Genomic DNA, 7592 nt, shown 5'->3' on the forward strand with positions numbered 1-7592 from the left:
TTTTACACATATAACCCTAAACAAATTTTCTCTGGCAGTGGATCTCTGATATAAGGATAAACAAACCCAATACACACACGTGTAAACTGCATTTTTCATTTTTCTCTGGCAGTGGATCTCTGATAATTTTGGTCTCAGTATGCAAGTGAGTGACTATGTAACTGAGGTTCTTTATAATACAATCCATAAATTTAGAAAATAAATTTTTTATTATTAAAATTTGATAAAAAACATGAAAAAGAAAGAAGAAAGATATACCATTCATGGCCTGAGTGATTGATTCGAAATCCACGAAAGTTTTTGGTTGCTCTGTTGCGAGAGCTCTGAATTAGAATGATCGCGCGATTTCACTGCAGAATGTGAAAAGAACAGAATAGATTAGGCTTCATACTCCTAAAAGAGGGGAAGAGAAGGGCGACGGCGATCGGCGAACGCGAACTGCAGTGTGGTGAAGGCTACGCTGTGATGATACTTTCTCATCTCTTCTCTTCTCATATCAAACGAGCGTGAATAATAATAGGGTGGAAGAAATAGGAAATAAATCTGTAAATGAGAAAGAGTGAGACATATAGACTCAGTATAGTGATTAGTGACGGTTAAAAATTTGATGCAAAAGTGTCACAGTATTATTAGATAGAGACTTATTTTAAGCGTGGTAAAATAAGTGTAGCTATATATTCAATTTGTTGTAAATACCAAAAATAAGAATAAGAACTAAAACTATTATATTTATCTTTTTTCATTTGATTCAAGGATCAATCTGAAAATCAAGTAGTTCGTTCATCTCTGGAATCGTCATATCACTCTTATTAGACGGCTATCTCAAACCAACTACCGGTATGTTAAAATTTTTTTGAATGTTAGAACGAATCAATTTAAGGTCTAATTCGTTAGTTTGTCGATCGAATCAGGCGGTTTGATCTAATTTTAACAATTATATTCTAAGGCATGTCATCACAAATGTAGATAATTTTTTATCCACACCATAGTCACTCCCTAAAAGATATTAAATATTTTTAGTGATAAATATTAATTTGTTTTGTAAATACAAAAAAGAATAGTAATAGTCCTTTCCTTTCTAAATACCATGGAATAACACTTTTAATTTCTTTTTTTAATTTTAATTTTAATTTTTTATTACTTTTTATATTTTAAGTTAATTAATTTGGTCATATTTATTTGAAAGTACCAAAAATAAGAATAAGAACTAAAACTATTATATTTTTTGTTTTATTTGATTTCAGAATGATATGGTTTATTTATCTTCTATTATCATTAGATTATCATAACTTGGATGCCAAATGTTGTTCTATTAGAGATTACTACAGTAACTTTTTAGAGGAAATACTTACTTGGACTCTCCAACTTTTTATATTTTAAACTAGAGTCGGAATCCGTGCTACGCACGAACATGAATAAAATAATCACATGCAATTATTCTCAGCTAATTGATGAATATAAATGATCTAGTTTTAAACCAAAAAATTGTATTTTATGGCATAACAATCACGGAATTATATAATGCAAGAATTACCTTCACCATTAAGATATAAAGAACATAGAATCATAAAACATTATTAACAACTTTTCTGAAGATAATAAAGTATAGTATTACTTCTTAGACAGTCTTCTCTTAGATTTGATTCTGGACAGAGCAAATGTAACAATAAATAATGTTCACATTATTTGTTAGACCAACAATGGTTTATTAAGGAGATGATATATCATATATAATATAATAATAGAAAGAATAATATATTCATAAATAAATATATACAACCATGAAACACATAATGTAAGTTATGTTCATAGTTAATTACTATAATAGGAAGAAAATTGTAAAAAAAAAAATAGAAACTAAAAAATTTATCACAAAATAAACAAGGCAAATTCTCTAGTATGGACTGGAACAAACATCCATACATATGGATCCGTTGTGGCATGGAGCATGTTGCGACTTTTGGCTTCGTTCTTCTGTGGACTGCGCACATAAAAGCTTGGCAGCGCAGATTATAGCAGATGGTTATCAGAGTGTGTCGGCTGTTTACTTTAAGAAAGTTGATGTGAGTGTGTGATTATGGATTTTTTGAAAAATGGGCTGAAATTGTTTGGGCTTCTTTACGTTTCATGAGATTTTCCTATTTCTTATAACAGTCAAAGGAGAACGAAACAGAAGTTGAAGAAAAAAAAAGACAAATGCCTTGAAAGGAGGAGCAATACGTGGAACGGAGACGGCACTCGGCAAGCGGAAGAGGACTTTGAAGGTGGCAATAAATACCGTGCTTGAACTGCAACAACACGTGATGGTCCAGGCGAAGATCGAAACAGAAAATAGGATGGATATGAAATTTTGGATGGAAGAGAATTAAAGGAATTTTATATTATTCTTATTTGAAAATTAAATAAGTACACATAAATTTTGGTTAACATAAATAAGGAAGATAAGAACTAAATAAAGATTAAGAGTTGATAGAATTACATTATTGTTAGATTTTGTCTTATTAATCTTTTTGATAGAGTAATTAAATTTATTTAACAGATATTACAAGATAAATTATCTATTGACCTTATAAACTTGGAACAATTAGTAAATAATAAAGAAAAAGGAGAAAAAAAACATACAAAAAAATATGCATAGGCAAATTTTAATTTGATTAAACTTGGTTAAAAACAAAATTTGATTACTATTTTTGTATTGGAAAAACAACTTGCTTATTCCTCTAACTACTATCATGTTTTTCTAGCCTAATATAAGATAGTATTAACAATGCTTTCCTAAAGACTAAATAATTCAGTCAAAAAATACTTTATTAATATTTCATGTTATCAATTATTAATGACAAGTGTTAAAAGAATGACAAAAAGACAAACATAATTTACTTTTAATTTACTTTTAAGCATTCCATTATAACTTGGATCCAATAATAATAAAGATACACACAAAAAAAAAAAAAGATAACCAATAAATTTTATCATGTTAAAATTTCAAAAACATTATACATATTGTATAAAGATTTTTAGTTCAAATATCAATATATGACAAGTCGATTTAATAAAAAACTTCTAAACAAAATATATATTCTGACTTAAAAAGAGTTGAATACAAATCTAATGACTCAGCAATACAAGAAGGGCATAACTAATTATTCCATTTTCCGTACATCTTCATTTTTGCTTAGCTTCTATTTTTCCATTTTCGGTGACTGATGTCTTGAACAATGAATATCATTATAAACCCCCACCATGTTTCTTTTTGCTGTACTTAGCTCTGTCTCTAGCAATTTTCAGTCAACAAAGATTATTCCAAACTTAGAAAGTAAGATGCAAAAATATCTTTGGTTAGGTATAAAATTCACATTTATCCAACTTTTAGATTTCTCAAACATCAGGCGTGGTGAATAATGCTTATAATTAACTAGTGGTTTGACATAAAATAAAGCAGGCCTATGCATTATCCATGCCTTTAGCAAGAAATTATCACATGATCATAATAAGATTAATAGTTTAATACTTTGTGATTAGCTTATTAAGCTATCAAGTTTCACAATCAATTATCATTACTGTGTGGTCACCACTAGGGGTGTTCGCGGTGCGGTTTGATTCGATTTTTGAGGAAAAAGTCATCCGATTCGATCGTGTAATTAAACTGCGGTTCGGTTTGGTTCGATTTTTTTATCGAAGCCATCCGAACCAAACCAAACCAATTAAAATCAGTTTGATTCAGTTCGGTTTGTTCGGTTTTTTCAATCAATTCAAAAAAAATACATCCCGATTAGCAACGCTTTGAGCAAGGCTGATGGCCCCTTCATTATAATCCGTACCAGTCAAATAAGAGAACCTGGAAAGGTAGCAAGAGTAAGATTAATAACACATGCAATGCAACATAAAAAAACCCAGATATCTCTCAGAAACCAATAGGCAGAACTTCCAAGTACTTATAAGTGTACCTTCCCTCCAAAAAAAGCATATAATAGTATATACATTTCCATGCCACCTTTATGTAGCAACTTTCTTTGTTTACTTGAATATATCTTTGTTTTTCATGATTTTCACATATTCACACCTTACTTTTGATGCTATGGAATTCTCATTTAATTAACAATTAAATATATTTGTGTAGAACAAATTTATATGGCACAAGATTCACATGCCTTCCGATTTCCAACAATACACATTTTGTTATAATAAATAGTAATTCAGAAATTTGCTAACTTTAACAAAGTCTTTCTTTTCTCTTTTTTTATATAAAAGAATTATACAGCATATATTACTAAAAGTGCAGAACATCGCAAGAAATACCATACCCTTGTTTAGCTAATTCTTGGAGAAGCAAACTATTGCCTGTCCCAATGTCAAGTACACTTCAACTAGACAAAACTTTATTTCCTAATTCACTAGCTTCAGCTTTAACATCATCAACATGATTTGGTATGCGGCCTTGAGAGATGTCAACGCACAAGGCTTTTGTCCAAGATGCAACTACTTCCATCACATCAGCCCCAAACTTGCACATGCAAAATAAAGGCAGAAAACATAAATGAAAGTTAAACAAGTCATAATGTTCATCATTATAGATAGCGCAACAATGTATCACTACCAAAAATTGCCTATAACAACAATGTTCATCCCTGCCTAGAAGTTCTCTTAACCAAATTAACCAAGTCACAAATGAATCAATAACCAGCAAATCAGCAATGAATCAATAACCAACAAGGCAGCAACAATACCAAATTACCAAGTCAGCAATAAATCAATAAACAGCAATGATTAACAATGCTGAGTATAATTTAACCAAATTAACCAAGTCACAACAATGAATCAATAACCAGTAAGGCAGCAACAATACCAAATTACCAAGTCAACAATAAATCAATAAACAGCAATGATTAAGCAATAAACTGAAGTTTAATCAATAAAACCTGATTAAGCAATGATTAAGCAATACCAACAATAACCCTAAACTGAATAAAACCCGATAATCTGAACACTAAATCAAGGACAGAAACCAACAATAAACTAAAGTTTAAATCAATAACCAGCAATAAATCAGCAATGCCTGAACAAAACCTGATAAACTGAACAAAACCTGAACAATAAACTGATAACCTTAAACTGAACAATAAATCAGCAAGACCAAATTACCAACAATAAACTGAATAGATGGTAAACATCAATACCAACAATAACCCTAAACTGAATAAATTAAATCAATAACCAGCAATATCAACAATGCATCAGTAAAGATTACCTGAATAGATGGCTCGGGCTCCATATTCACTTGAATCGGTGGCTGGGTGGGAGACTGGGAGGTGCTGTCTTCAGTGTCTTGATCGTGGGTGACCCTAAACCCAGAACCCAGAAACGCTGCTGGGTGGAGGCGGCGAGGTCGGAGGTGGCGAGGTCGAAGGTCCTGTGTTGATCGTCGCCCGTCGGTGCTGTCTGCTGTGCTGCCCTGTGGCTGTTGGGTCAGTGGGTGACTGGGTGGTGGCGAGCCAGGCGAGGTGCTGTGTTGAGCTGGGTCTTCGTCTTCGTGGTGTACCGGCGGTGGGGGATCTGCTCTCTTCGGCGGTGGGATTTGGAGGAAGGCTTCGAGACTCAAGGACGTGGGTGGCTCAGGCTGGCTCCGTGGCTGGGTGAGTGGGTGCGCAGGCAGCAGAGGGTGAGATATGGTGGCTCAGGCTGGCTCCGATCTGGGATTTGGGGGTTAGGTTTCCAGGGGGGTGGGGGGGGTGGGGTAGGTAGTTTTTAATTTTTAGGGTTTTTGTAGAACCGATTCGGTTCGGTTCGGTTAGGGTTTTGGTGGTAAGAACCAAAAACCGAACCGAACTGCAAAAAACAGCAAAACAACGTTTTTTTTTGGTTTTTTCGGTTTTTGATTAATTCGGTTTTCGGTTTTTTCGGTTTGATCCTTCGGTTTAGTTCGGTCCGGATCGGTTTTGAACACCCCTAGTCACCACTGTACATGGCAAAGAAACAAATTCAGTCACAACAGTCTTAAATTCAATTTGGTAAAGCTTTAATTTCAACAGTCTTAAATTCTTTTTGGAGCAACAATTGATATAAATTTCAACAGAGTCCTAAAGGTACAATTGATATCCCCAAAACAGCACTTAAACACCAAACTTCAATTATAAATTAGATGCTAAAATCATAAAAGCACTTCAAATATTGCTACATACACAGCTCATATTAAGTGTAGTGCCTAGGCATTAACAGCATTGCTCATGAGCTTTTCAAAAAATTCCTGTGAATATAATTGTCATGCACCAATACATTAAATCCACGGCATAATTAAGTTAGAGTAAAACACCTATTTCTTACTTAAAAGATTAAAACCCTCATAATTTAGTTCCAAAATATATTATATTCTCATATACTATATGAATTATCAATATACTAACAACTTATCATGAGGCGACAAATCAATAGTTGCATACACATAGTTATCACCTACTTCAGCTTTTGCTTCAACTCCATTAGCCAAAAGTGATGTGAATTCAAGAAGCACGGAGAGAACTCGAGAAGAAACAATGCAAGATGGATTTTCGTTATTGGTTAAAAATTCAAAACTACTAATACTAGCTTCTTTATTTGGATTATATCTGAAAATTCAAAACTATTAACAAGGTCAAGATAACTTAATCATATCTAAGATTCCTGTATCTTAATTCTTATTTGTTTTTGACACAATGAATCAAGTAATTGTACCATATCGGTTATATTAAAATAATAATAATTTTCTTCATGAAAGCTAAGGGAAAAAGAAGTAATGAGGCAATAAGGTGTACGAAGAAAAGAAAGTAGAGAAGTGAAAGTAATTGATACCCATCCCGGGTGCACAGAGAGCAATGTCATTATTCTGCTTTATGTACTTATGCATTAGCAAAAATATTAAAAATTGAAATCCAAAATTAAAGTAGCGGCACAATCACAAAATTAACAATCGTAGAGAGTGGACCAAAATCAAAATTCAATGAAACCAAAACCAAAATCAACAAGAGAAAAACTCTAAATTCGGTAGTTTGATAACAGCACATCAGAAGAAATGATCCGAAATAGAACTTCCATGAAATTACTAGGAAGAAATAAGTAATAAAGACATGGAGGAAGAGATACCTAAGGATTGAGTATGATGCGAGAGGCTTGAGAGAAAGAGGTGAACGGCGGATAGTTCTCGATTTGCTTGAGACGACAGAGCACGGCACCACGGCGGAGCAGAGCAAAGGTTTCAGAACGCCAACCAGAGCAGAAGTTTCAGAACGGCATGAGCAGATGAACACCGCGAAGCAGAGCAGAAAGAACAAGGCCCTAGCTCTAGCAGCAAGGAACACGATGACAGCGATCGGAGAAGAGGGATTACAGTAGTGCTCTGTTCTATAAAACCCTGAAGTAAGGTAGAAGATGTATAAGTCCAATTAGATTAAAGGAGCCCATCACTGATGACCCAAATAAAAAAACAAAAACAATAGGGCAGCCCATTTCCTTAAATCCAGTTGAAAATTTGCAACTTTGTCTCCTGATTCTATTAGCCGGCTCCATTCAATTAGCAAGCCCAGACAAGGTGACAGAGCTTTGCCAAGCATGTTCCCTAC

At 33.5% G+C, this 7592-nt stretch overlaps 2 long non-coding RNA genes across 2 annotated transcripts; both read right to left on the reverse strand.

Annotated features, from left to right (window-relative positions):
* Positions 241-619, reverse strand: LOC110264517. Its single transcript, XR_002350701.1, has 2 exons — positions 392-619; positions 241-309 (listed from the first exon to the last, which is right to left on the reverse strand). It is a non-coding gene; the product is annotated as an uncharacterized LOC110264517 (long non-coding RNA).
* Positions 3463-7377, reverse strand: LOC110264919. The gene is made up of 4 exons (XR_002351277.1): positions 7117-7377; positions 5249-5956; positions 4305-4504; positions 3463-3838 (listed from the first exon to the last, which is right to left on the reverse strand). It is a non-coding gene; the product is annotated as an uncharacterized LOC110264919 (long non-coding RNA).

Source organism: Arachis ipaensis, chromosome B07 (genome assembly GCF_000816755.2).
Source record: "Arachis ipaensis cultivar K30076 chromosome B07, Araip1.1, whole genome shotgun sequence".
Taxonomy (NCBI): Eukaryota; Viridiplantae; Streptophyta; class Magnoliopsida; order Fabales; family Fabaceae; genus Arachis; species Arachis ipaensis.